This window comes from Felis catus, chromosome B1 (assembly GCF_018350175.1).
Source record: "Felis catus isolate Fca126 chromosome B1, F.catus_Fca126_mat1.0, whole genome shotgun sequence".
Classification (NCBI taxonomy): Eukaryota; Metazoa; Chordata; class Mammalia; order Carnivora; family Felidae; genus Felis; species Felis catus.
This window is the reverse complement of record NC_058371.1, coordinates 100,775,861-100,800,448: the sequence shown is the minus strand read 5'-3', so window position 1 is coordinate 100,800,448 and position 24,588 is coordinate 100,775,861. Positions and strand designations below refer to the sequence as shown.

Here is a 24,588-nt window from a genome sequence, read left to right as displayed (position 1 = left end):
TTTTTACAGTTATAGAGGTTATAAAGTCCAAGATCAAGGTGCTGACAGATTCAGTGTCTAGTTGAGGACCTTCTTCCTGGTTCATAGAAGGCCATCTTCCTACTGTGTCCTCACATGGTGGGAGGCTTAAGGGATCTCTCTGAAGTCTCTTTTATAAAAAGGTACTAATCCCATTCATGAAGGCTAAACCCTCATGACCTAGTCACCTTCCAAAGGCTTTACCTCCAATTATCATCATGTTGGAGATAAGCTTCAATATATGAATTGGGGGGGCATACAAACAATCCACAGCAGTAAGTGTGTATTTAACTTTATAAGAAACTACCAAACTTTTCCAAAGTGCTACATAATTTTTGCATTCCCACCAGCAATAAATGAGAATTCCTATTGTTCTATATCCCTGCCAGCATTCGGTATTCTGCTAACTGAACCCTTTTGTGTTTTCTTTTTTTTTTTTTTAATTTTTTTTTTTAACGTTTATTTATTTTTGAGACAGAGAGAGACAGAGCATGAATGGGGGAGGGTCAGAGAGAGAGGGAGACACAGAATCTGAAACAGGCTCCAGGCTCTGAGCAGTCAGCACAGAGCCCAAATGCGGGGCTCGAACTCACGGACCGCGAGATCATGACCTGAGCCGAAGTCAGACGCTTAGCTGACTGAGCCACCCAGGCGCCCCCCCCTTTTGTGTTTTCTAATATGCTTCAGGAATGATTCTCTCCCATGTCATCTTTCCTATTTGTTTTAGAAGGTTTTAGATAGGGAAGGTAATTGCTTATGTTCAGTCTTCATCTTGACCTAATTTTCCATACAAGGTTTAGCTTAGTCTTTCTTACCTACTTTGTGAAAACTTATTTTCCCAGAGACTTCCTATCGGAATGTAAGTTGCTTTACTTAATTTTTTCCCCATTTAGTTGAAACCACAGTACAAGGCAGAGTTGTTATGGAGGTCTGTCATATTTGTGAAGAATTTCAGGAAGACCTTACCTAGTTTTTTGTGTTAGTTTTTCTTTGTTCAGCAGATCCAACAACATATTGTTTTCTGACATCCATACATGATTGATAGATTTTAAATATTATCAACACATGTTGCTGATATTTTGTAAATGCATCCTCTGGACTTCTACACAATATGTGTACAACATTTGCACACCATAGTGAGACATGTTATTCCAATGCACTAATTTTGTACCATGGTAAAAAAGAGCTAAATATTGTAGTTTATGATTTCTTTTACCTTTCCTTTCTAGAAACTACAGTTTCTTCCTAAAACTTAAAAAACTCAGCTTTTCCACAGGCATGAATCTTATCAGTGAGAGGCCTTGAAGTCACATCCTAGCACATGCCAAGACTCAGAAAGGGCATCTGTCCTTTTCCTCCTGGCTGCCACGCTGCTGGTGCTTCTTTTGTTTACTCTTCAAAAAAATTTTTTTAACGTTTATTTATTTTTGAGACAGAGAGAGACAGAGCATGAACGGGGGAGGGGCAGAGAGAGAGGGAGACACAGAATCCCAAACGGGCTCCAGGCTCTGAGCCGTCAGCACAGAGCTTGACGTGGGGCTGGAACTCACAGACCGCGAGATGTGACCTGAGCCGAAGTCGGACGCTTAACCGACTGAGCCACCTGGGCGCCCCTTTTGTTTACTCTTTAACCTGCACAGTCCAGTGGTCAGCCACGACCAGAGACGTACAATGCAGAACAGTGCGCCCACATCAGCAAAAGGGTGGAGCTTATTTCCTAGCGACTATTGCTAGCTAAGATGATACACTACTAACCAGTATAAAAGTGAATTTGTATATAATGGCTTAAAATTATATATTGATTCTGTTGGAAGCTTTATCTTCTACTTTTAAATGGGTTTTGCTACTCTTGAAATTTTATTTTCATATTCATTGCCAGATATTCATTTTCCTGGGTATCAAGAGTGAAAACTTAAAGATAAATTAGAATTCTCTTCTTTGGTGGCCACTCTTTTTTTTTTTTTTTTAATACGTGTTATTTTCACAGAAACTGGTATCTGCCATCTTAGTTTTAAAAATCTGGCGTAGGGGCGCCTGGGTGGCTCAGTTGGTTAAGCGTCGGACTTCAGCTCAGGTCACGATCTTATGGTTCGTGGGTTGCAGCTCCACATTGGGCTCTGTGCTGACAGCTAAGAGCCTGCTTCAGGTTTTTTGTCTCCCTCTTTCTCTGCCCCTCCCCCACTTGTGCTCTGTCTCTCTCCCCCCATCCCCCAAAATAAAAATCTGATTTAATTTTATAAAGATACTTGTAGTGCCAGGGATTTGTTTAAACGTTATCTTTTTCATGAAAATGTGTTTTATTGAGGCTGCTAAAAAGCATATTAAGATAATTTTTACTAAGAAAAGTACTAAGTGAATCAGGATGAAAAGCAAAACATGTAAAAGGATGGTTGCAAATGTAAGCAGTTAATAGGCTTGCTATGTTTGAACTTCCAATATGACCCAAAATTTCCTGCCAGACTAGAAGAAAAAGTGAAAATATTATAGTATGAGTTTCTTGGCATTTTAAGGAATTACAGGAAGTTCTCAGGGAAGACAGATTTTGCCCCTGGCACTAAATTCTAAAAGACAAATCTCGCACAGAACTTATGTAGAAGGAATTGAATATTGGGAATAGACAATATCCCTAAAAAAGGGAGAAATAGTTCATGTGACAAACTTTTATTAAAGCTAGAGACATAAACCTAAAGCATATTTCAATGGAGACTGATTTTTTTTTTCCCCCAAGGAAACTTACAAGGGCCTACATTTTGTGGCCTAAGTATCATAGTCTTCTGGTAGTCTTAGTCCTCCATAACTCTCTCGACTTAAGGTATGTATTAGGGACTGAATTATATTCCCCCCAAATTCATATGTTGAAGCTCGATCTCACAGTATGACTGTGTTTGGAGACAGGGCAATAAGGAGGCAATAAAATTTCAATGAAGTCATAAGGATGGAGCCTTATAATCCAATAGAACTTGTGTTCTTATGTGAAGAGGAAGAGACATAAGAGAGTGTTCTTTCTGTTTCTCTGTTAGCACAGAGGAAAGGCCATGTGAGGACATAGTGAGAAGGTGACTATCCATCAACCAGGAAGAGAGGCCTCACCAGAAACCAATCCTGCCAGCACCTTGATCTTGGACTTCCAGCCTCTAAAACTGTGAGAACATAAATTTCTTTTGCTTAAGGCACCCAGTCTGTGGTATTTTGCAATGACAGCCTAGCAGACTAATATAGTATGGCTTCTAGATAGAAGATAATCCTTCAAACATTAGGATAAGGATTCCAATCTGTAGGCACTTCAGTCACTTACCTGCATGCAGAGGTAGCCAGTGTCTTTATATCAGACCTCCATTGTGCTAATCCTCAAATCAGTATTCTAGGTGTGCAGGATGGTTTAGTGTTGATCTGGCTGTATTTCATGGACGCGAGATGCAAAAACAACTTCCATGCTATTCTGCCATCTTGGCTCTTCCCTATATCAAATCTCCATTAGGCAGCTCGTCCACTTTCACAAGAGGTTATCAGCCCTACCAATGCTCCTGATTTCCAGAGCAAATGGATTGCCTTTAGTTGGCAATGTAATGTTTACTATACGTTAGTTCCAACTCTTTAACTAGTTAATAAGCTTCTCAGGAATGGCTCTGGGCCATATATAACTAATCTTCACCATGCTAAACACTCTTCTTCACTATTCAGCAGGAGAAGGATTGTTGAACTGCATGTTTTCTGTATTGGTGATGTACTAAGATAGGGAATAATATATTTTTCCTTCCATACTTTCATCAGTGAATAAGTAGAGAGACCAAAGAGATGAAAGCAGGAAAAATAAGCCTATGGCAAGAAGTTGTGACTTTAGCCTTCTTAATTCTCCTCTAATCTTTTGAATAACAGATTGCAAGAAATAAGAATACACAACGTATCATACATCTCTCAGACTGGGTTTTAAAAACTCTTGTAAATCGCTGTGACCTTTACTATTTTATATTGCAAATATTGGCAGTGAGGTAAGTTTTCCCAAGTTTACTGAAAACAGAAGAATTTGAGTCTGAATTTATACAAACCTGAAACTAAAATTGTGTTAAATCTGGAAAAATTTTGACAAGCTCAAAAACGCTAGGGGAAAAAAATTTAATAAAATGGACATGTCTTGACACTTTCGATATTACTTTATTAAATTTGTGAATGTCAGATATGGCCCTTTCCACATAGTAGCTATTTTCAATGTGCAGGTTATAAATATCTGGTCTGTTGGATAAAGATGGAAGACTTAGGGTGTAAGTCTTCCCTAAATCTCATGGTGGTAAAAGGCACATTGATTAGCGACCTGTCTGTTTCTCTATCTTTCCATCTGTCCCTGTATGTGTTTTTATCTACAAAATTCTTCTTCCTCACTGTGAAAGGTTTAAGTATTTGTGCAGTAGTATAGTTTACAACTTAAGTATCTAGAATAATGTGAACTGTATAGAGAAAATATACAAAAAAAAAACCCCATATACACAGAAAACATAACAAAGTTCCCTCAAACTTTCAGTACTGGAGCCAATTATTAGTGAGATAGACAGGGGAAGGAAAGGAAAAGGCTCTTGAATAAACCCCTAAAATAAGTGTATCAGGCCTTGATCGATTGCTAATAAGTTTTGCAGTTTATAGCAAAAAATCCCACATTGATTTGGCTTAGTTTGATTGAAGAGCTTTGTCAATGTCTCACTAGGTAGATTCAAGCAGATAGTCTAGAAAATAATGATGTGCTTGTTTTGTCTTATAGAATGAGAATTACAGGACTAGCCATGCCAAAACCATGCCTCTTTTTCTAGACTCATTATAAGTTGTGAAGTGGCATGATGCAATGTGAATGTCTGGACAAGTATCCCTTTTGTTGTTTTCAAGGGGGTTATGTCCTGGATTTGTTCCTTTGCAAACTCTCTGCAGTTTACATAGCTGGAGAGACTTAACGCCTTGGCAGGCCTTGGCAGGGGCACAGGTTTTATCTGCGAATTTACCCTCCTAGAACGGGAGCCAGTTAGCCTATGTAGGAACTGTATTCTTTTTGCTTGTGGTTACTCTTGACATTTTATCACTTATTTCTTCTTTTAATCACATGAGAAAAATAATATTTTCTATGCCTACTAGGCATTCTGAAAGAAAACAAGGAAGAGAGCTCTTCTGGATTTCTCCTGTCCTCCCTAATCTTTCCTTCAACACTCAGTTCCTCTTTTAAGAATGTGCAACCACAGATTTGATTAAATTCTTTGGGTATTTGAGCATTTGCTGTTGAGAATACTAGGCCATGTACTTTATGTTTTTGGGTGAGAGATGATAATATCACAAGCCTTTCTGAAGAGACATGTTCATGAAGCACACATGTTCTCCATGTTTCTTCTGGGTCATTCTTCCCTTAAACACGTTGTTGTTGCCACAACCATCAATGCTTTGGTCAAGAGCAGAATCAAAGTCACCTTGAAGAGAAATTGTGAAAATCACTAAGTACCAATAAGGATTACTGTATTAACTGTGAGAGAGTTCTCTGTTTCAGTAGCTACTTTGTCAATCACTTTAATGATCTGTTTTAGAGTCAAGATTATCTTAATCTGGTTAATACTTCTTCTGAAAATCTAGTTGACAAACTCAAATAACCAGTATATCTTGGGTGAAATAAATTTGCCTTGCAAATATTCTAACATGTTTCTTTTGAATTTATATTGTATTTCCAAACTAAGCAGTTTAAGCTAGATGATATTCTCTATATAGTTAATTTGATGTTTTAATGACTAGGTTAGAAACTTTCAGTGTGTCAGTGATCTTTGATTCCCCCATACTATTTAATGTCTTGACTCAGTATTTTGAAGTACCTGGATTTCAGGCAGAGGTTGGCTTCCAGTTTTCCAAACACTTCTGTGAACCTGAAGAACAGATCCTTGAACACCTATAATAATTCTTTGGATCAAAGCCAGTCCACTTTTTTTCATATGAAATGTACCCTGAAAGTCTTATTTTACATATGGTCATTAATTATCTGATGTTCAATACTCAGCAGTTAGAAGCAGGATGAAAGATGATAGGAAGAAAGGGTTGTGTTTGTTTTGTTTTGTTTTGTTTGTGTTTTTTTGTTTGCTTTTTGCAGCAGAAAAATGAGAATAGTAACAAAAGAAGTAACAAATGACCTAAAGATGCCCTTTGAGTCTTGGAGTGAAGGATTTGAGCAGTTCTGAGCACGAAAATTTTTCCTGAGAGTATTGGTTTAGTGCAATGCAGTATGATATTTTATTTTCATGATAAATTATCTTGAATATATAAAAATTGTCTTTATATTTTATCATAAAATGATATATTTTAATTTTTTTTAACATTTATTTATTTTTGAGACAGAGAGAGAGCATGAACAGGGGAAGGTCAGAGAGAGAGGGAGACACAGAATCTGAAACAGGCTCCAGGCTCTGAGCTGTCAGCACAGAGCCCGACGCAGGGCTCCAACTCATGGACCATGAGATCATGACTGGAGCAGAAGTCAGACGCTTAACCGACTGAGCCACCCAGGTGCCCCATAAAATGATATATTTTAGATAAAGTTCAAAATAAAAATGTTAATACTTAGGGAAGCAAATTTCAGTTATTCAGAAAATTATCCTGTATGTAGTAACTTATCTCAAATAGTGTTAATAATGAGTGATTGAATTAATTAGTTCAAAACAACATAAAATGCATATTTTTTAAAAAGTTTATCTATTTATTTGGAAAGAGTGGCAGAGAGTGCAAGCAGGGGAGGGGCAGAGAGAGGGAAAGACAGAATCCCAAGCAGGCTCCATGCTGTCAGCACAGAGTCCAACGCAAGGCTTGAACTCATGAACCATTAGATCATTACCTGAGCCAAGATCAAGAATTGGATGGAGGTTTAACCACTGAACCACCCAGGTGCTCCAAAATGCATAATTCTTAGATAAAATGATAATTTCTCTGTTCAGGTATCTAAGATGGCTCCTATTTATCTTGTATATAAAATCTAGATGATTATTTCCCAAACTGGTTGTAGTAGTCATCCAATAAGGTAGCTGCTGGGTTCACATCTACTCTCCCAGTGGCTATCTCCATCCTCCCTCCTTAACTTGGGCTTTTAATGGGGTTTTCTCACCTCCTGGCCCAGCCACAGTAATTGGGCTAGGGGTTCAGCATGTGACCAGGTCCAATCAGTCTTTCCCCAGGAGTTTTTCATTTTTTTTTTCAATATATGAAGTTTATTGTCAAATTGGTTTCCATACAACACCCAGTGCTCATCCCAAAAGGTGCCCTCCTCAATACCCATCACCCACCCTCCCCTCCCTCCCACCCCCCATCAACCCTCAGTTTGTTCTCAGTTTTTAAGAGTCTCTTATGCTTTGGCTGTCTTCCACTCTAACCTCTTTTTTTCTTTTTTTCCTTCCCCTCCCCCATGGGTTTCTGTTAAGTTTCTCAGGATCCACATAAGAGTGAAACCATATGGTATCTGTCTTTCTCTGTATGGCTTATTTCACTTAGCATCACACTCTCCAGTTCCATCCATGTTGCTACAAAGGGCCATATTTCATTCTTTCTCATTGCCACGTAGTACTCCATTGTGTATATAAACCACAATTTCTTTATCCATTCATCAGTTGATGGACATTTAGGCTCTTTCCATAATTTGGCTATTGTTGAGAGTGCTGCTATAAACATTGGGGTACAAGTGCCCCTATGCATCAGTACTCTTGTATCCCTTGGGTAAATTCCTAGCAGTGCTATTGCTGGGTCATAGGGTAGGTCTATTTTTAATTTTCTGAGGAACCTCCACACTGTTTTCCAGAGTGGCCGCACCAATTTGCATTCCCACCAGCAGTGCAAGAGGGTTCCTGTTTCTCCACGTCCTCGCCAGCATCTATAGTCTTCCCCAGAAGTTTTTCAAATGGGACCAAAGGAAGAGCTCTCTTTTGGCCCAGTTGTGAAAGCATAGGAACGTATGTATAAAATCCCATTAGTCATATTCTCTAGCAGTCGGAGAAACTACTCTGCAGAAATGGCAGATCAGACGAAAAGAACTTGATATTATTAGACAACAGCTTAGTTCCTGTTGTTTCCTTTGCCAGCATCTGGCCTTGCCTACCCTCTTGTTCTTTGCTTCAATGAGTCAATAAATTCCCTGAGGTACTTCATTTCTGGTTCCATTTCTTGAAACCAAGAATCCTGGTTAATTCTTATTCTAAGTAGTGACTTTACATTATTTCTTGTATTTATAAACCTGTATTGTGAGGGTCATTATCTGTATTCCATAGCTGAGGAATTTGGACCTCAAAGAGTAAGTACCTTGCCCATGGTTATATGGCTATTAAGTGGCAGACATGGTTTTAAAGCTAGCTTTGTTGATTTTGAAGCTCCCTCTGTTTTCTTTCTAAAGTTTGTCTTAGTGCATTCTTTTTATTGTGATAAAACATACATAACATACAACTTAACATTTTAACCATTTTTTAATAACTGTATCATCCAGTGGCACTAAGTACATTTACTTGGTTGTGCAATCATCACCACTATCCATTTCCAGAAATTTTTCCTCATTTCAAACTGAAACCCTATGCCAATTAAATCATAATTCCCCAGTCTTACCCAGCCCCTTGCAAACATTATCCTATTTTTTGTCCCTATAAATTTGGCATGTCATATACAATGTATCCCCTTTTGTGTCTTATTTCACTTAGCATAATGTCTTCGAAGTTCAAGAGTGTTGTAGCAGGTGTCAGAATTTCCTTTCCTTTTAAGACTGAATTATTTTATTGTATGTATATACCACATTTTGTTTATTCATTTTTCTGTTGATGGGCATTTGAGTAGTTTTCCATCTTTTGACTATTGTGAATAATGTTGCTTCAAACATGGATATACAACGTTCCATTTGAGTCTGTGCTTTCAATTCCTTTGGATGTATACCCAGAAACTGGATCATAAGATCATTCTATGTTAAATTTTTTGAGGAGCCACTGTACTTTTTTTTGTTTTGTTTTTTTTTGTGTGTGTTTTGTTTTGTTTTGTTTTAGTGGCTGCACCATTTTACATTCCTACAAACAAACAATACATAAGGGTTCCAATTTCTCCACATCCTCACCAACACTTGTTATTTTGTTACTTTTAAAACATAATATCCATCTTAATGAGTGTCTTGGGATTTTGATTTGCACTTGAAGCTCATGATTTTTAACCTATAACCTTCTGTGTGTCCTGCTCTCCAGTAGACCTTGCTCCCTAGACTGTCCTCATCTATTGTATCTCCTCAGTTTAGAGCATCAAGTCCAGTTAACCAGATATTCTCATCCCACCTTTAAACTTCCTTGGCTAAAAAAGACCAATGTCTTCTCTACTCTGCCAAAGCATGTGTTTACCCTTCTTTAAAATTCTGTTTGAAATTCGTTTCATCATTAAAGTCCTTCCGAAAGGAACCCCCTAATCCAGAGTACAGTGTATTCCCGTATCCCTTAAGCATTAAGAAACTATTAGTTTTGGGTTTATCTGTATATTCTTTTGCATGTTTTCCAGGTGGGTTTATTCCACCACTTTTAGATGATAAACTCCTTGAAGAAATGGATTCAGGGTACCTTTCTGTGGCAATCCCATTGTATCTCCTGTTCAGTGGTTGATGTGTACTGACATTTGATAAAAGTTGACCACGACCACCATTATCATATTACTTGTTTATGTACAGTGTGGCATTTACCTGTGACAATAATCTTCTTGAGAGGAAATCTTAACATATTTTTGTGCTATAATTTCTTATGACATTATTTAAATATTTTCTCATAATTTTTTCTTATGATTACGAGGATGTCAAAAAGCAAATTTCAGTTTTATCTACCTTTCTATTTCCTACTTATATGAAATTTTCTCTGTAGAATAATTTCTCAGTGTGTTCTATTGGGACAAAGGTTTAGTTGTCCTAGGAGAAGACATTTAAAGCTCTATTTCCTTCCTAGCAGTACTGCTGGAATGGTTGGCAGACATTTATTCCAAATCCCAGTTCTTGAACAGAGCCATTTTTAAGAGATGTTCGTATTTAGAAACATGAATATCATGCTGTGGCCCACCCTGAACTGTCTCCAATCAGCTGGGCTGTTAGCTATGCTGTACTCCTCCAGAAAAAAAAAAAAAAAAAAAGAAAAAAAGAAAAAAAAAGTCTGAAAATGATTGGGCTTCCTGTCCTGTGGATTTTGAATTACTGTAATTAGGATCTCATGTTTGCAGCCACACAGCCAGCAGTAGTCTCTCAGCCTGCGTACTTTCTATTTCAGTTGGTAATTACTCAGTGGTTAAAAAAAAAAAAATCAATCACAGATGAGAAAATTGAGGACATAGTTGACTTGGTACTGACTCTTTTGGGGGGGGGGGGTTGGGGGGGGGATAGGGTACACTGCCTGTAATTCTGGCTTTCTCTAGACCAAGGCATCTAGGCTGACTGCAATAGGGCCCTTGACTTACCTTGTACCCATTCCAAGGTGCTTCAATAAGAACAAGTGAGAAGACTACTACTGTAGGAAGAAGATTGGGGAGGGTGGGGAGGAGAGTGGTAAAGTAGAAGGAGGAGGGAGGAAGAAGTTAGTACCACTGTATCATTAAAAGAGGATTTCATATTCTTTTAAAAATTATGTGTGTCTCTATGTGTGTTTTACCTTAAGGTTAACTTTAAATAATACTTAAACTCTATTTGCTGGATCATCTACTTAGTACTTATCAAGAGAGTTTGTTTACTGAAAAGCAATGCATCCTCCAGTTAGCATTTGTGGATCTATCTCCTATTTGGGAAAAGACTTATTTTCTCTCTCTCTCTCTCTCTCTCTCTCTCTCTCTCTCTGATTTTTCTATGCCTGGGAAAGCTGGTTTTATATTATCAAAAAATTTGAATTGCACAGCCCAGAGTCACTGGCCCCTTTAAAGGGGCTTTCTCTCTTGTCTTAAGAACAGACCTCGGAAGGAGCCAGATGGTTCCCGTCTGCTGCCTAGAGTCAATGCACTTCCTCCCACAGACGGGAGCCCTTTTGCCCTTCTTCCTTCCCAGCTCCTCCCCACTTTCTACCCCCCACCTCTGGGCCTCTCTGTTTTGTCCCTAGAAATAATCTTTTATTGCCCAGTTGTTCGGAAGTGACCTTTTGCCCTTGATTAGATAGCACCAGGCTCTATCACCGGATTGCTTTTGAGCTGGCAGTTGCTTTTTTGTGTTGGTTGATCTGGTGTCAGGGAGAACAATGCAAGGCTTTGCAAAATTTTAGTATAGCTCAGGCCTTGGGTGGAATAGGTGGGGGTGGGGAGATTGGGGGTTATATAAAGCAGACCAGTGGATCCTGGTTGCAAAAATATCTTTTCTTTAGTAAACTTAAAAACAAATGATATATCTTAAAATTCATTTGTACATATTTAACTCACTCCTGTTTAATAACCATGCATTTCAGAGGAATAGGGGATTACTTCAGGATTTCAGTAAATAGTGTTTAAGTATATTAATATACTATTAAACTGACTTGAGTGTATAGTCTTATATTAAATATTAATCAAGTGGACTGTTAAATTTCTTAGAGGGCCATTTCCCAGAAGCACCCAATTATTCTAAGTAACACGTGTAATAAACCATATAATAGGGAATGTGTTTAATCATTAAAAGCTAACTCATTTTTAAAAATTTTAAAAACTGGGGAAAATATCCATGACTTTACATGCTTCCTGGATTAAGTGAAGGAATTTATGATTTTGAATCCTTCATAACAGTTCTCAAATTCTTTTGATTTCAAATTCCCAGGAATATCTGCTAGAACTGTAGAGTGGCTTAGTTGGAAATTTTTGTTTTGAAACTTCCAATTTCATTCTAGAGGTGAATACTATGCTATACAAGTATAGAAAAAAATTAAGATTTTTTTTGAAGCTTATTCATCTATTAACATCTAAAATTTTGAAATTTCTTAGCCCTCAACCTGAGGAGAAAATATCTTCTCTTCCCCCAGTCCTACCTTCCAACCCATGCAACCCTAAATTTTTGTTATAGGCAATTCTTTTTTTAAAATTTTTAATGTTTATTTATTTTTTGAGAGAGAGAGTGTGCATGCATGAGGGAGAAAGAAAGAGAGAGAGAGTAGGGGAGGGGCAGAGAAAGAGTGGGACAGAATCTGAAGCAAGCTTCAGGCTCTGAGCTATCAGCACAGAGGCTGACACGGGGCTGGAACTCATGAACCACAAGATCATGCCTTGAGCCGAAGTTGGAAGCTTAACCAACTGAGCCACCCAAGCGCCCCCTGTTCTTAATGCTAATGACCATACTCTTTCTTCACTCTTGGCCTGCCAGTTGTGGTGGCTTAAAATGAATGCCACCTTTCTGCTTTATTTCAGGTGGTATGTTCCATTTCTTGTTTCAAAGATTTGTAATGGTGGGCTATTCCTAAGAAGTTATTGTGACTGTTTTCCATAGAGGAACTATCTTTGTTACACAGTATGGAAATATGTACATCAGCCTTCACTGCAAAGGAGGTTAAAGATGTAAAGTGCTGAGTGAGTAAGTATTACCAGTTCCATTTTATAGACAAAGCAGCAGGAACCTTCATAGTCATGCCAATGTCTAGAGGAACCCAGAACAACCTTAAGGTTCCTCCTAATTGCCTTGTTTCTATGCTGTAAGAATGACTGTTTTCATAAATATTGTGTATAGGGAGGTCACAAAGAAAAACAATTTTCAGTTTTTGTTATTTGTGCTTCCCTGTTATTTCTCTCAAAAAATCAACATGAAACATGCAAAATTTACCAATGAATAATTTTGAGGATGTGGTACATATCTCTGTGTGTATATATATCCTATGTGTTTGTGTGTGTGTGTGTATCCATTTTTTTTATTTGAGAGAGAGAGAGAGAGTGAGCAGGGGAGAGGGGCAGAGGGAGAGAGAAAGAATCACAAGCAGGCTTCACACCCAGCATGGAGCCCGATGTGGGGCTTGGGATCATGACCTGAGCTGAAATCAAGAGTCCAACGTTCAATGCCTGAGCCACTCGGGCGCCCTTGTATCTCCCATGTTTTTAAAAGAGCAATGGCTGTGGTTAATTTTCTTTGCAGAAAAGATGAAGAGCTTGCCAGATAACTTGCCATTTGGGAGGTTTCTTGGTTGAGCCTGAGAAAGTGGGAAATGACTGAGGAAAGATAGATATTTGAGGCATCATTGAGTTAAATGAAAACATGCCATTCATGTGTTTGTAGATCTCTTTTGGTTTCAATCATGTGCCTATTAGCAAAGGCAGACCTCTGTATTTTTCTAGAGGGGTAATGGTAGATTTGAATGGTAACATTTGAGTTTTTAAAAAGGATCAGAAAATGGTTCTGAGTTCTTTCACTTTTTTTTTTTTTTTTTTTCCAAATAAGAGGATCCTCAACTCTGGTACTGTTCTGGGACTTGTTCAGACTGCAACGGATGAAAGGGAAGAATATTGGAATGTTCCTTAAGGGCCTCTGGGTGGGTAACAAGGGAAATGCTATGTGTTTATCATTGTGGTTTACAGACAATAGCAGACTGGGTTGTAATAGTGCTTATTGCATTTTATTTTCTTTTAAACTCTTCCTGTCTAAAATAAGGATACTTCTCTTTATTTTATGGGGATATTGTGGAATCGTTTCGTAACTAGAATAATAAATTCTTTATGAGAGGAATTTAGCTTGTATATGAACTTCAAAAAGAGTCGACTCTAGGATTCAGGAGACCAAGATTCTTCTGTTGATCATCTTTTTAAAAGACTAAATGGGCACCTGGGTGGCTCAGTTGGTTGAGCATCCAACTCTTGGTTTTGGCTCAGGTCTTGATGTCACGGTTTTGTGGGTTGGAGCCCTGCATCGGGCTCTGTGGTGGTAGCGTGAAGTCTGCTTAAGATTCTCTCTCTTTCACTGTCTCTCTGCCCCTCCCCTGCTCATGCTGTCTCTCTCTCAAAAATAAATAAATAAAACTTAAAAAAAACTAAAAAAATTCCCCTAATTTATACTATCATTAAAGTAGTGAGCAAGATATATATGCTGTTCCTGACAACCACCATTAAAGCAACAAAAAGACAAAAACAAATAAGCAAACAAAAAAACAGTATAGTCATAGAGTCCAAGCCAACAAACATTTATTATATTAATATTAGTATGTTAGTATAGCAATGCCATAAAAAGTTTAAATCTGTGTTAAAGCGGTAGACTATATTCTCTTGTTGCCATACCCAGAAAGATGATTTTTCTGCATATTAACATATCAATGTCTACTTTTGACTTTAATAGTAAATGCCATGTAAATGCAAAGATAAAATTATACTTCCACTGAAAAAAGTGATGTACTAGCAAATTATTGATAAGGTTGACCTTATGAGGTGCCCAAAGGCTTGGTAATAAAGGCGACAGAGCAGATTTACTGATTATTATATATGTAACCATAAAAAGCCAAGGTAGATTCTTTTGAGTAGGAAGAAAATTACAATCCATTTGAAAAAATTAATTGAAAGTGAAAGGATAAATTAGAAATAAAGGCATGGTAAAATATCATATAGGAATGGCTGCCTTCAGCCAACTAGCTGGACATTAGTTTTATCATGAAATAAGCAAGGCATTTATTAAATTATTATAATTGCCAATATTTCTTACTATTTAATTTCACACATGCCACTCTAAATTTGAGTTTCATTGCCATCACTGAACTGGGTCTCTGAAGTTCTGGGACATCCTTTAGCAGGTCCAGTTCAAGATCTCTCTGTGATTACCCCTCTGATCCCGATATCTTTCTTCAGCTCTGTACTTTCTATCACCCACATAAAAGAATCAGTCATTTTACTAAGTCAAGCTGGTCAGGAACTTAATTGGTACATATTAATGACACTTTATTTTTGCCACACATTATGTTCCCTTGGTATCTGAGTTATGCCTTAACAATAAGTTAGGCATTTAAGATGTTAAATATATTTTGGTGGTACTGGGTAGCTAGATTTACATGGTCATAGGGAAAATGGAGTTTTATTTTTGCTTTTTTATCTGATATTTCTAAGTCGCAAAGTTTGGGAGCTTAAAGTCCCTTTTAAATTTTATTGACTTAAAAAATACTTATGAACCATTCACGACAAACCAGGTAGCACTAAAGATAGATGATAAAGAATATAATATCACTTCTCAAATGGAGAAAAACCTGTCTGAATCCAAGAACTTTAAACTCTAATGATATTTGGGGAAGAAAATGACAGTTCCTTTCTAGTAAGAGTGACCAAACAATAATTTTTAAAGATTCAAAATCCTCAGCCCAATATAAATTAATTTGAACATAAATATGTCACATTAATTGTTAAACATGTTAGAGAAGTAAATTGATCTTTCAGAAAATAATTCAATTTTATTTGTTGTTTTTTTCCCAGATTATTTTGGGTTATAATGACGTTTTTAAAAAGGGAAAAACTTCAAATCTATGATTACTAAATTCTCTTAAATTAAAAAGTATTTATTAAGGAATTCATGCATAGTTAAATGCAAAAATTCACATGAAAGTAATTGCAGAAATCAAAATGATTTCCATACATTTACTTTGTAAGCTTAACTTTCATTTTTTTTTTTTGTTTTAAATCTTCAAAGTAGGTAAATTCTAAGTGAGGCTTTTGAAGATCTTTAAAAGCAAACAATTTTAACCCTTCTCATGGGTTTTTGATGTCCTGGAGTTACTTGAATCCATTAAATCAACCAGTGGCAAAATTAAACCATTCAGAATGGAACAAACTGTGTGTGATTAAATGATAATTTCCTAAATTGAAAAAAAGTTTTGCTACATCAGATAGTAGGCGATATCCACTGCTCCCTATCAGACTGAGGAACCCACACATGTGCCATTCCGGGAGGGTTGCCAATGCTGCTGTCATCACTGGTAGCTAGAAAAAGGCATCATTAAAAGATTTGCTTGTAGTGTTGCTCATCATTAGTAATTTGTATATCTGGTAAGTAGACATAAACAAAAGCAGCTCTCTCATTGATATTTTTACTCTCCTCCATGCTCTCTGATCCCCTTAACCTCTCTTTGAATCTCCTTAAAGGTGTGCTGGTCTGCTGGAGCTGGTATTTTAGTCTTTGCCAGCATCATTGAATGCTTGATTTATGCACATGCACCCTGAGCTCATCCATTCCTCCTGACCCTCTAAGCTAATCTACTTCCAGCCTCTATCACAAGCTTCACTTGTCTCCAGCTAAAATTTATAACATACTTGATGTGTTAGAAAGTGTTTTTCTGTCATAAGTTAGGTGGAGTGGAAAAGATAACGGCAATGAAAAGGTCAGGTCAATTGCTAGTGACGAACATTGCCTTTGTACAGGTTAGTAGAAGTGAGGAATATCATGAATAAATTGAGAAGGAAGATCTACAAAAAAGGAAAATGGTTTTGTTAAATAATGGGAATGAAGAAATTGTGGTGATTTTAGAATGGCAAAAATGTAGAACGACTTTTTTTTTAAATTAAAGGAATCTGAATGAAAATGAAAGAAAAAATGGACTTATTGAAGCAAAGGGGGGAAAAGTTAAGTGAACACAGGCTAAAGAAGGAATCTAGTTTATGTACAGCTTTGAGGATGAGGAATGAGTTAATGAACCATTCACGGTACATGTAAAATGCCGTGTGACGCACCAGGGAACTGCTGTTAGTCACAAAAGAAAAATTATGGTACATCTTTCAGGCTCTGAAGGTCCTGCCGGAGCCCCTTAGCTCTGTGCCAACTCCCTTGTGAGAGGCAGTAGGCAAACCTATTTAAAACCTCCCCACCATCCCCCCATCCCCCCCCCCCCCCCCCCACCGCTGTAAGAAATTGGCCATGTGGGACAGGGAACTCCTGCTTCTCTTGAGGACCCTGGAGATTTACAAGGAGGTGTGAATGGTACTACAGCACCCTGATGCAGTTATTTCTAGTTTTTTTCCATGTTTTCTGACACAGAAGGTAATGGGACACTTCTGAGTCCACCTAAAATCTATGTTCTTGGGGGACATCTGAATGGGGTTAAAAAAGTCTAACACTGTTAAAAGCAGATTCTGTAGCTCTGTTTTCTTCCTCAGCAAAATAATACAAACCATTCTGAGGAGTTTTCTGTGCTTTAACTTTTTTTTTTTTTTTTTTTTTACTTCAAGAAGTTCAAAGTCCTTTCCAGAACACGATAGCACATTGTTTGAAATCTTTGTATCCTTATAATGCACATAAGTTAGAGATAAGTGATAAAGATGGAAAGGATGGGCTTAGATTTGGACAAATACAGGTTCAAGACCAGTCTCTGCCACTTGCGGGGGCCAGTCAGTATCTTCTTTAATACGACCCTCAGACCCAAGTACCCAGGTCCTATCTTGGCACATTGCCCCTCCCCACTCAGAAGACCTTGCTCTGCCATCCTCTGACCTCATCTCCCATGTGGCTGAGAGTTTGTGGGTCCAACAGGATATGGCCATTCTCCCAGAACCTATACCTCCCCATATTCTGGGTACCCTCAACCTCAGGGTTCTGGACCCAAATAGCAAGGCTTACCTTCAGGCAATTATAGGACTCCTTCTCAGGGCTGTCTTCTCAGGGTAGACAATGGGGCTATAATGCTGCTACCAAGGGAAAGGGTTGGCAGAGGGGGGATGGAAATAGATGGAACTGGGACATGAGGGGCTTCAGTGTCTATATGCATATGTGAGATGCTTCTGACATAGGACAGAGCTGGGTGTGGTAAAGAAAGATCCCTTGGTTTATACTCTGGACCCCACCAACAAATATTAGAAGTGGGCCTGTCCATCTAATAAAGTTACTGTGATGTTTAAATGAGCAATACATGTAAAGTGCTCAGCACAGACTTGTAGAATGTGGGCATTCGGTAAGTCTTTTTGTTCTGGGACAGCTTCTGTTTTAAATTAAACCTGACTTAGCTTCTTCTAAATGCCCAAGAAAAAACATCTATTTAGAAACCCAAAATAAAATGAAACCTCTTTAACAACACTGATGAATAAGACTAATAGTCATCATATTGTCAGAATCCGGGCAGAATCTATAGAGAGTATAAAAACTATAGAGCAAGATAAAGAATCAAAATGGGTGTTTTGGGTCATTTTACATTGATAAAAAGCACAACCCACACTTTGGAAAAATAAGTCATAAATCTTCAAAAACTGAGTTACATATGTACTATAATAAAAATCAGTATATAAAGTAAAAAATACCAGAAATACATAGAGCAATGGACAAAAACTTAATTATTGTGGAATAATACACTTTCTTCCCAGCTTTTGACAAATCAAGTAGGTAATATATAGACATAGAAAATTAGAATATAGAAGTGGAATTTATAGCTAATTATTGAACTTTGCACAATTCAAACGAAGAATATACTTTAAAAAAAATATATGTGAAATATTTTCAGAAATTGATTACATTGTTCTATAAAGAACATCTCAATAAATTCTTTCCATGTAGAAAGTGAATAGGCTAGACTGTCTGATCTTAATGACATAAAACTAAAAACTGATAATGAAAGATTAAACAAAATGATCAACTGTCCTGGAAATTAAATACCACATTTTTGTGAAATTAACATACTTTTGATTAGCAGACACATCTCAACCTGAGAGTTCTGAAATGTGCAAAAAAGTGTTTTGCAATTGATGAAATGCTTTATCTTGTAAGTCAAAGAGAAAATTAAAAATTTGCCAAAGAAACAAAAATACTGACATGACTATGGTATAGGACCAAAGCTATACAATGAGGCATATTCATAATCTTCAAATGCTTTTGTGACAAAGAAGAAAGAAAATAAATGAACTAATACTTTATTCAAGAATAGTTTCATTTTGCAGCTGAACCACCATTTCCTTTCCTCGGAGACTGATATTAAATGTAGTCATCAAGTCAGATTTCTTTGTGAGTTTCTTTAATCTTAGGAGCCCCATTGTCTTTCCTTGAAATTGGATTTCTGTTGTTAACTTTTCCTCCTTCCAATCTATCCTTCAGGCATATTTTATATGGTTACCTCAATTACATAAAAAATTTAGATTTTTAAATAATGACAACTGGTAACAATCAGATGATATAGCTAGACACTATCATGGAGTGAATATTACTTAACACTACATGCTGTCTTACATATGTTTCCATTCTAATTCTATAGAAATCCTAAATGATAAAGAATTAATATCCCAAACCAAAATTCAAGGTAAAATTTAACAATGAAACACTAGATGCTAAATCAGGAATAAGACAAAGATGCTTCTATAAGTCATTACTTAGTATTATTCTGTTTGAAGTAGAAATGGGAAGTACAACTTACAAAAAAGGAGATTCATTGTTATATATGATGATGTATATCTGGAGAAATATAAAGAAATCAACTTTAAAACATTTAGTACAGGAAATTTCCATAAAGTGACCAGGTAATGGATACATAATGAATAATTTGCAAGAGAAATGTCCCCAAATTAGTTTTCCTATTTGATAGAAAACAACAACAACAACAAAACAACAAAACAAAACAAATAAAACAAAACAAAACAAATCCCACCCCAAATGAAAAACAAAAATCCAAAAAACAAAGAAAATACAATGGGTAAAAGAGTTAATCAGTAACAGTAATAAACATCTTCACGAGAGCATTAGAGAAACATGAAAGTTTACTTTGCTTCTGGATGTAAAGATTTAATATGAAAGAGTTGGCAATTATTTCCAAATTAACTTACAGAGCTAATACATTCCTTATCACAAGACCAACATGGTTGCCTTTAGGAACTTGAACAAATTATTCTAAAGTTTAAGCATGTGAACATGTTCAAGATTTATTTTTTTTTGAAAAGAGTGATTAATGACACTATATCTCTTAAGAGAAATGACAGAAATTAAACAACATGGAATTAAAACAAGAATAGACAACCCAATTATAGAATAGAAAATTTCCTCATGTTTTAAGTGACAATTCATGATTTAAAAATAAAGTCTTGTGTAAAGGATGATTTGATTGGGAGACCAGACCAATAACTTGGAGAAAAAAAATAATTAGAGTTTCATTTTTTTACTATATAATACATATTAGATGCATTAAAACTATAAAAATTCTAGAAGAAATATATATATATATTGAACAAATTTTGAGATGAAGATGAATTTTCTAAGCATAAAACAATGTAGTAAATGCAGTAGAATAAATTATAAAAGAAAATTTGTTTAAAAAACAGAAGTAAAATGATGAAATGGAAAAAATATTTGCAAAAAGCCTTGCTGCCATAAGTAAGTTAAAAACATTAGAAAAGACTATTTTTATAAATCAATATGGGAACCATGACTACTCCACTAATAAAAAATTTCAACCTCATTGGTAATCAAAGAAATACAGATGAAAGCAATGATGATACATTTAAAAATATATATGTATATATCTATACATTTATATATCTAAATATATACAAAATATTTAATATTTGATGTTAACAAGATAAATACATTAATTTTGGGAGTATACATAATCATTTTAAAGTAATTGTGCTTTTGGTAGCAAGATTAAAAATGTTTATGTATTTTAACTCAGCAATTTTTCCTCTAAAAATGGATCCCAAAGAAATAACTAGAGATGGACTGGAAAAGTAGTACATGGATTTGTAGAAACAATGATAATCCCTTTTTAATATACTTACATTTATGTATACATTTGCATAATAAAAGCCCTAAACGAGTGATTATTTATGGATTTTAAGATTTTAAGTTTTACATTTTTCAAATTTTATAAATTCACCATGTATTGCTTTTGTAATTAGAAAAGCAATTGAACATTATCTTTTTTTATGTTTTTAATTTTTAAATGTTTATTTGTTTTTCAGAGAGAGAGCATGAGCATGGGAGGGAAAGAAAGAGAGGATCCAAAGCAAATTCCTCGCTGTCAGTGCAAAGCCCAACGTGGGACTTGACGTGACCTGAGCCGAAGTCAGATGCTCAACTGACTAAGCCACCCAGGTGCCCCAAACATTACCTTTAAAAGTAAGAATATTCATGAGGTGCCCAGGTGACTTAGTTGGTTGAGTTTCAGATTCTTGGTTTAGCCTCAGGTCATGATCTCGTGATTTGTGGGTTCAAGCCCTATGTCCAACTCTGTGCTGATCATGCTTGGGATTCTCTCTCTCCTCTCTCTGCCCTTCCCCAGCTCACACTCTGTCTCTCTCAAAATGAATAAATAAACTTAGAAAAAATATAAAAGTAAAAATATTCTTTTCCATTTCCATATAATCTAAGAGCGGTGAATAAGTGATCTGATCTGTTTTTTTCTGGCCTCTCACCTTATCTCTCAAGACACATTTTACATTTTCTCATAAAATCCTATAGCTCCTTAGTAAAGACAAATAAATGATCTTCTTGTAACTATGAATTTTTGCTTTAACTGTTTTATGTAATATGATCATCAAGAATTCCCAATTCGCATTTCAGTTTAATATTGCGTCTTCAGCTAAACACTTAATTGATCCCAGTGGTAATAGCCACATAAATACTTAGATGAGATTATTTTGGCAAACATCCAAAGGTAAAATTAGATATTGTTCTTAGAATATTTTTAAAGGTAATTTACACGAATTCTTTCTCTTAACTAGTAAGTCCCAAAAATTGCAGCAAAGAAACTTTCCAAAATTCAGCTTAATCTAGTCTGTTTCTCACTTTCTTCATGGTCTCCATTACAGTTAATAACTATAGATTCTGAATATCATATGTGGTTTAAAAAAATCTTGATTGTAACTATGACCTTAAAGCTGATCTTTAGTAAAAAATATTTTCCTGTATAATAGGTTCTTGGATTTCATTAAGGTCAAAGGGGCAATTTAGATCATTACATGTAACTTGTGAGATGAGAATGTGGTAAGGCATTTTCCAGGCTAAATTCAGCCAAAACTGTGGGTGCTGCTTCCGCAGCAGTTTACAGAAGCTCTCTCAGGTTGGGATATGGTGTCCCTAGATACCTAGGAGCAAAATTAGGTATTTATGAGAGTCCTTGAATTTATTTTTATAATTTCAAATAACTTAATGAAATCATACATTTTCTCATGGGAAGGTAGTTTTCTTTCTTTCTTTTCTTTCTCTCTTTCTTCTTTTCTGCTTTTGGTTGAAACTAAAGTTTTTAACCCAGGTAATCTTATACCAGTTAGATAATTTGAGAGCTCTCTATAACTTTGAGTAATAAAAGGCTACACATTTTATCATTTCAATTTGATAGACCATTTCAAACCTGTGATCATTAAATGAAAGTGGAGTTTGGACACATTGATTCAACCCTTCCCCCGTGTCTTACCGTACCAGGTCAGGAAAGCTCTTCACTTCAAGGGTTTCACTTTCTCTATGATAGAATTGACTTATCTTTCAAGAACCTTAACAATTTGTGTATAGATGAACCTCCCTTTATATATATCTAATATGTTAAAATATGGCTGTACACAGCAGATACATTTCTCTGGGACTGCCTTTGGGTGATTGTATACATATAGGCCCCTGGAATTTACTTATTCCTCCAAGAATTCCTTGTATCAGGAATAAATCTATGTTGGTCTGACTTACTTTGGGGACACTGTTGATAGCTATACATGCCTCAGTTGTACCAATGAAGGCATTCATTTTTGGAACTGGAAGTTTCATGCGTTCTCAGAATCACACAAGATCAATGGGCAACTTCCTTTTTGGTGAACAATTTAGAAATCTTCAGTAGGTATTGGTGGATCTTGAAGCAGCTTGAGACAGATTTCCTCTTCTAGGTGCTTCCAAAGCTTACTTTGGTGTTGGTGCTTTGGTCAGCTAGTTTTGAATATGCAAATGGAAAATTGAGAGAAAAAATGTTATTAATTAATCTATCCTCAATTATGCAGGAAACAAATGGGACAATTTACAGGTAAGAATGGGGTTGATATGATTAGAGGCTAAATTTTTAAAAATAAATGAATTTTAATGTAATGTACTCAAAGTTTCCAAATCTTTATGTCATTTTTCTCATCAACTCCATCCTTACTTTTCTTCCCATGACAAAACAAAGAACAAACCCTTAAAAATAGCAAATAAGCAAAAGAGAAATTTCTCAAGTGAGCCTTTTGACTCATGTTTGCTGTTATCGTTGGGTCCCATTTCCAGTAGTTGCTTTTTTGAGTTTTTAGGGAATTAATTCATTGAAAATTACATTTTTCTGTTGAGCCAAAAGTGTGTGTGTGTGTGTGTGTGTGTGTGTGTGTGTGTGTGTGTGTGAAAAATGTTCCTAGGATCAGCTCTATTTGCATTGGTATTTCCAGTGGAAATGTCAAGTGTGACCTTTTTCTTGTTTGGGTGTCTAATCCTATTTTAAAGCCCTGTCACGCCCCTGCTGAGGGTCAGTGCCCTTGTGAATAGAACTTCTGCACCTGCTCCCCCTTTCTTCTCCTCTTCTTCCCCTCTGCGTGGAACTGGAGGATGTTCCGGACGGCAAACAAAACAATACTATGCTTCAATGACTGCAGTGATGGAAAATAATTCCAGACTTGGGAATTTGGTAGAGTAAGTTTTGAAACCATGAGAAAATAAACACAAAAATAGCAAACCTGAAAAGAAGAAAAGAAAAAGGCTCAGAAACATTACATTTCATTGCTACAAATATCAGGGCTAACATACCCTTGAACTTTTCAACTGACAAGATAGACGCTCTTGCAAAAGATCAGCTCTTGTAAATACAGGCTGCTAAAATCAGTGTAATTGACATTTTACCTGTGAGGGAAAAAATTATTAGCAACAAAAGAACTGTGGGAAATATATCTGAGGAAGTCACAATTACCATAGCGACTGGATTGGTTTTCCTGTTTCCCAAAGTAGAATTTTGAATAATTATGCTTAGAGGAGCTGAACTAAACGGTAAATGAATGTAGACAATTTGAATGGTAAAAAGGATCCTATCTTCAGGCTTATTTAAAAATAATGTTCTGCAAAAATCATCTCTTTGCCAGTACTTGGGTTGGATCATTATTTCCCATCACAGGAATTACTAAGGAGTTAGCATAGAATTTCTTCTTGGATCCTAACCAAATTTAAATATGTAATTTGTCTTTATATTATATTTGTTTTTAAAGCTGTGAGGGGAAAAGCTGAAAGCATGCTGAAATTCTGCTAAAGCCATAAAGTTCAATATCAATAGTTTTTCCTAAAAGAAAACTTTACCACAAAATCCCTAAGTGAATCATATTAATATTCTCACCAATTTTCCAAAATTCATGCTAATGTCTACTTTTTCTTGTGAAAGGAAGCTTAAATGGTGTTCTCAAAGCTTGTAATACAAATGCATTTTATCTTTCATTTTGCACCATGCTCCCAAACTCAATTTAGGAAGTAGCTCTTCAGTAAATATATCACTACTCTTCCCTCATCACCTTATATCTTGACCCTGAGGTAGTTTACTAACTGGTTTCTTCACCTGCAGCCTCCCACCTCCACCCACTCCATCCTCTCTACTGATACAAAAATTATCTTCCTGGGGCGCCTCTGTGGCTCAGTTGGTTAAGCATCTGACTCTTGGTTTTGGTTCAGGTCATGATCTTGCAGTTCGTGATTTCAAGCCCCATATCAGCCTCCGTGCTGAC

At 36.3% G+C, this 24,588-nt stretch overlaps 1 long non-coding RNA gene across 1 annotated transcript; it reads left to right on the top strand.

The window, feature by feature from the left end:
- Positions 1-12,195: 12,195 nt before the first annotated feature.
- Positions 12,196-21,373, top strand: LOC123384956. The gene is made up of 2 exons (XR_006596789.1): positions 12,196-12,529; positions 20,839-21,373. It is a non-coding gene; the product is annotated as an uncharacterized LOC123384956 (long non-coding RNA).
- The last annotated feature ends 3,215 nt before the right edge of the window (positions 21,374-24,588 follow it).